The sequence below is a fragment of the Macaca mulatta genome, chromosome 1 (assembly GCF_049350105.2).
Source record: "Macaca mulatta isolate MMU2019108-1 chromosome 1, T2T-MMU8v2.0, whole genome shotgun sequence".
NCBI classification, from domain to species: Eukaryota; Metazoa; Chordata; class Mammalia; order Primates; family Cercopithecidae; genus Macaca; species Macaca mulatta.
Window position 1 is genome coordinate 62,136,202 of NC_133406.1, and position 5,750 is coordinate 62,141,951.

At 38.6% G+C, this 5,750-nt stretch overlaps 2 pseudogenes; both read left to right on the forward strand.

Annotated features, from left to right (window-relative positions):
* Nucleotides 1-2,040: 2,040 nt before the first annotated feature.
* LOC144341259 (small nuclear ribonucleoprotein F pseudogene) lies at nucleotides 2,041-2,545 on the forward strand (annotated as a pseudogene).
* Nucleotides 2,546-2,842: 297 nt separating this feature from the next.
* On the forward strand, nucleotides 2,843-3,361 carry LOC695920 (small ribosomal subunit protein eS12 pseudogene; annotated as a pseudogene).
* The last annotated feature ends 2,389 nt before the right edge of the window (nucleotides 3,362-5,750 follow it).

Below are 5,750 nucleotides of genomic sequence, written 5' to 3' on the forward strand. Positions count from 1 at the left end.
GCATACCAAAAACTGAGAAGCATTTATTATTTAAAAATTGCTACAGCTTTAGGTATTAAGTATTAAAAGAAACTTGGTTTCTCGACCTCAGTCTCTACATTGTAAGCTGATTAAGTCTTTGTTTCAGAGCCTGTCCAGGCATTGCAGAATGTTAAGCAGTATCTCTGGCTTCTAGCTACTAGGTGCCAGCAGCATTTCCCCAGTTACAACAACCAAAAATGTCTCCAGACTTTTCAAAATGTCCCCATGGGGGCAAAATCAGGAAGATAAACAATAATAAATCTAAATGCACCTAGCAAAGAGCCCTAAAACACAGAAAGTAAAAACTGACAGTAGAGAATGCAAAATAAACAATTCAGTTGAACAATTATAGTTGGTGTTTTGATACTCCTCTCTTGGAATATCAATTTATAAAACAATTAGAAAATCAGTAAGTATATAGAGGCCTTGAACAACATTATCAATCAACTTGACCTAAACAACATATAGAGAACATATCAGTAGCAAAGGCAGAATACACATTTTTTTGGTCAAACATATATGGAACCCTCTACAAGATAGACATAAAACAAATCTCAATACATTTAAAAGGATTTGAATAAAAGAAAGTAATTTTATCTAGGCACCATAAAATCAGGTTAGAAGTCAACAAGATATTTGGGATATTTCAAATGTTTAAATTTTAAAATTAAGTGACACACTTTTAATTTTTCTTTTTTTGGAGACAGGGTCTCACTCTGTCACCTAGGCTGGAGTACAGTGGCACAATCACAGCTCCCTACACCCTCAACCTCCCAGGCTCAAGAAATCCTTCTACCTCAGTCTCCTGAATAGCCAGGACCACAAATGTGTGCCCCCATGTCCAGGTTTTTGTTGTTGTTGTTGTTGTTGTTGTTTTGTTTGTTTGTTTTTCTGTAGAGACATGGTCTCCCTGTTTTGCCCAGGCTGGTCTCAAGCTCCTGGGCTCAATAATGCTCCTGCCTCGACCTCCCAAAGTGCTGTGATTACAGGTGTGAGCAACTGTGCCTGGCCTAAATGACACACTTCCAATAGCCACAGATCGAAGAAATCACACAGGAAATTAGAAAATAGCTTGAACTGAATGAAAACAAAAACACAACATGTAAACACACGTGAGAAGCAGCTAATGGTGCCTATAGGGAACTTTTTAGCATTAGATATTTATATTAGAAGAAAAGAAAGGTCTTGAATCAGTGGTCTTAGTGCCACGTTAAGAATTAGAAAAAGAACAAATTGAACCCCAAAAAAGTAGAAGAAAGAAAATGCACTAAAGATCAGAAATCAATGAATAAAACAAAGCAAAATAAAAAACAATTGGAAAACAATCAATGAAATCAAAAGCTGGTTCTTTGAAAAGATAAAATTAATAAACCTCTAGCCAGACTGATAAGCAAAAAAAGAGAGAGAGAGACAGAGAAGACGACATAAACTGCCAAGATCAGGAATGAAAAAGAAGATATCACTGATCCTAAACACAAGGTAAGGATGCTTCCTCTGACCACTTCTATTTCACTTTGTACTTGGTATACTAGCCGGTACAATAAAGCAAGATAAACATAAATAAAAGGCATACAGATGAGAAAGAAGGAAGCAAAACTATTTTTATTCTAAGACGTGATCATCTGTGTAAAATATTCTAAGGTCACAAGATAGTTAATATAGAAAAATAAATTGTATTTCTATATTACTAGCAAAGAAGTGGAAATTGAAATGAGAAAAGTACAATTTACAATAGTATCTCAAAAAGGAAATATTTAGGGATAATGTAACAAAATATGTACAAGATCAATATATTGAATACTACAGAACACTTGAGAGAAATTTTAAAAGACTCAAATAAATGGAGAGATATAGTGTGTTTATGGGTCAAAGGACTCAATATTGTTAAGATGTCAACTCTTCCTAAATCAATCCATAGAGTCAGTGTAATCCCATTCAATGCCCCACCAGCACCCCCCACCTGCCCCGCGTTTTTTTGGTAAGAATTAATAAGCTAGTCCTGAAATTCAAATAGAAATGCAAAGGGTGACACTCCTATTTGGCAGCCATTTCTCTTGAAGCTCAATGGTTCGGGACCTGCAATACCTGCTGAGTTAGGAGGGACAGGAGAGTAGCAGCTAGGTCGGTGGCAAAGAGGCCACAACATTCCCTTTAGTTACGATGAGTTTACCCCGCAATCTCAAATCTTTCCTCAGTGGATTAACAGGAGAGCCAGTGATGGTGAAGCTTAAGTGGGAATGGAGTATAAGGGCTACCTGGTATCTGCAGATGGCTATATGAACAGGCAGCTTGCAGATACAGAATTCATAAATGATGCATTGCCTGGACTTCTAGGTGAAGTTTTAATAAGGTGTAATAATGGCCTTTATATCAGAGGTGTGGAAGAAGAGGAAATGGGGAAATGAGTGAATAGCATCTTTTGAAGGGGATTTTTTAAATATGTATTTCTACACAATAAAGATTTGTTTTTAAAAAAAAAAAATGCAAAGGGCCTGGAGTAAAAAAAAACATTTTGAAAAAGAACAAAGTAATTTCAAGACTCACTATAAAGTTACAGTAATCAAGGCAGTGTGGTATTTATGTAAGCACAGAGATACAGATCAATGAAACAATACAGGGTCCAGAAATATATCCATCTACACAGTCAATTGAAATTGGATAAATATGCCAAAATTACTCAATGGAGAAAGGATAGTCTTTTCAACAATTGAATATCCATGTGCAAAAATATGAAGCTTAACCTTTGCCCTCATAACACATACAAAGGTTAACTCAGAGTGAATGACAGACTTAAATGTCAGAGCTAAAACTACAAAACTTGCTCTTTCCCTGCCGCCGCGGAGTCGCGCGGAGGCGGAGGCTTGGGTGCGTTCGACATTCCGCTTCACCCGTAACCCACCGCCATGGCCGAGGAAGGCATTGCTGCTAGAGGTGTAATGGACGTTAATACTGCTTTACAAGAAGTGCTGAAGACCGCCCTCATCCACGATGGCCTAGCACATGGAATTCGCGAAGCTGCCAAAGCCTTAGACAAGCGCCAAGCCCATCTTTGTGTGCTTGCATCCAACTGTGATGAGCCTATGTATGTCAAGTTGGTGGAGGCCCTTTGTGCTGAACACAGATCAACCTAATTAAGGTTGATGACAACAGAAACTAGAAGAATGGGTAGGCCTCTGTAAAAATTGACAGAGAGGGGAAACCCCGTAAAGTGGTTGGTTGCAGTTGTGTAGTAGTTAAGGAATATGGAAAGGAGTCTCAGGCCAAGGATGTTGTCAAAGAGTACTTCAAATGCAAGAAATGAATAAATAAATCTTTGGCTCACAAAAAAAAAAAAAAAAAACTACAAAACTTCTAGAAGTAAACATAAACAAAAATATTCATGACCTTGTTAGGGAAAAACTTCTAAAACCTTTGGAAAAGCATAAACCATAGAAGAAAAAATTGATAAACTGAACTTCTGCAAAATTAAAAAATTCCGCTCTCCAAATTACATAATTAAAAAAATGAAAAGGCAAGCCACAGACTGGGAGGAAATATTTGCAAAACATATATAAAGGACTTACATCTAGAATATGTTTTTATTTATTTTTTTTTGAGACGAAGTCTCGCTCTGTTGCTCTGTTGTTGGCGCGATCTCGCTCACTGCAACCTCCGCCTCCCGGGTTCATGCCATTCTCCTGCCTCAGCCTCCCAAAGAGCTGGGACTACAGGCGCCTGCCATCATGCCTAGCTAATTTTTTTGTATTTTTAATAGAGACGGGGTTTCACCCTTTTAGCCAGGATGGTCTCAATCTCCTGACCTCGTGATCCACCCACCTTGGCCTCCCAAAGTGCTGGGATTACAGGCGTAAGCCACCGTGCCTGGCCTAGAATATGTTTTTAAAGACACACACACATACACAAATCCATACAAATACTAACAATTTGGCTCAAAAAAAAAGGACAAAAGATTTGAAGAGACACTTGACTGAAGAAGGTATTTATCAATGCAAATAAACATATGGAAAGATGCTCCATATCATTAAACATCAAGGAAATGCAAATTTACACCAAAATAAGATGCCACTAGAATAGCTAAACTTAAAAAGACTTACAATATCAAGTGTTGGCAAGGATGTGGAGCAACTGGAGTTCATACGCTGCTGCCAAGTAGTATAGCCACTTTGGAAAACTGTTTGGGAGTTTCTTATATAATTAGATATATACTTACCATATGATCCAGCAATCTCACTCCTGGATTTATCAAAAAGCAATAAAAACATATGTCCACTGAAACACTTGTACTCAATGGTTCATAGAAGCTTTATTCATAATAGGTACAAATTTATATGTGTTTATATATGAATATGTTTATTATCTAGTAAATGAACAAATAGTGGTATAATTATACAACAAAATACTTCTCAGCCATGAAAAGGAATGGACTACTGATATACTCAACAGAAGGAATGGACTACTGAGACACTCAACAGCACAGATGAATCTCAAAAGCATTACACTAAAGAAGCCCAACCCAGAAGGGTCCATGCTGTATATATGATATCATTTTTGTGAAATTCTAGAAGAGCTAAAATAGTGTTGAAAACAGATCAAAGGCCAGATGTGGTGGCTCACACCTATAATCCCAGCACACTGGGAGGCCAAAACAGGCAGATCTCTTGAGCCTAGAAGTTCAAGACTAGCCTGGGCAACATGCCAAAACCTTGTCGCTACTAAAAATACAACAACAACAAAAAAAGCAAAAACAAAACAAAAAACAAAAAACCAGGTGGGTGTGGTCGCACATATCTGTAGTCCCAGCTACTCAGGAGGCTGAGTTGGGAGGATCACCTGAGCCCAGGGAGATAAGGCTGCAGTGAGCCGTGATGACACCACTGCACTCCCGCCTGGGTGACAGTGAGACCCTGTCTCTCAAACAGAAAAAGAAAGAAAGAAAAGAAAAGCAGATCAATGGCTGCCAAAAGCTGGCGGTTGGGAAGGGGACTGAATACAAAAGAACATGAGGGAACTTTCTGGGTGATGGAAATGATCCATATTTTGATTCTGGTGGTGTTTGTATGACTCCACGTGTTTATTAAAACTCATTGAATTCATACTTAAAATGAGTGAAACTTATTGTATGTAAATTGTACTTCAATAAGTTAATAAAAAACAAGAAGTGGGTTGGGGAGACCTTGCTCAAAGGATACAAAATTTCAGTTAGGAGGAATAAGTTCAAGAGATCCACTGTACAACATGGTGACCATAGTCAATAACAATGTATTATATTCTTGCAAATTTGCCAGGTGAGGTGGCTCACACCTCTAATCCCAACACTTTGGGAGGCTGAGGCAGGAGGAACACTTGAGCCTAGGACTTCAAGACCAGCCTGGGCAATATAGGGAGATCTCACCTCTACAGATAACTTAAAAATTAGCCTGTTGTGGTGTTGCGAGCCTGTAGTCCCAGCTACTCTGGAAACTGAGGCAAGAGGATTGCCTGAGCCCAGGAGGTTAAGGCTGAAAAGCCATGATCATGCCACTGCACTCCAGCCTGGCAACCGAGCAAGATTCTGTCTCAAAAAAAAAAAAAAAAAAAAAAAAAAAAAAAAAAAAAAAAGCCCGGGTGTGATGGCTCACGCCTGCAATGCCAGCACTTTGGGAGGCTGAGATGGGCAGATCACCTGAGCTCAGGAGTACGAGACCACCCTGGGCAACCTGATGTAACCCATCTCTACTAAAATACAAAAA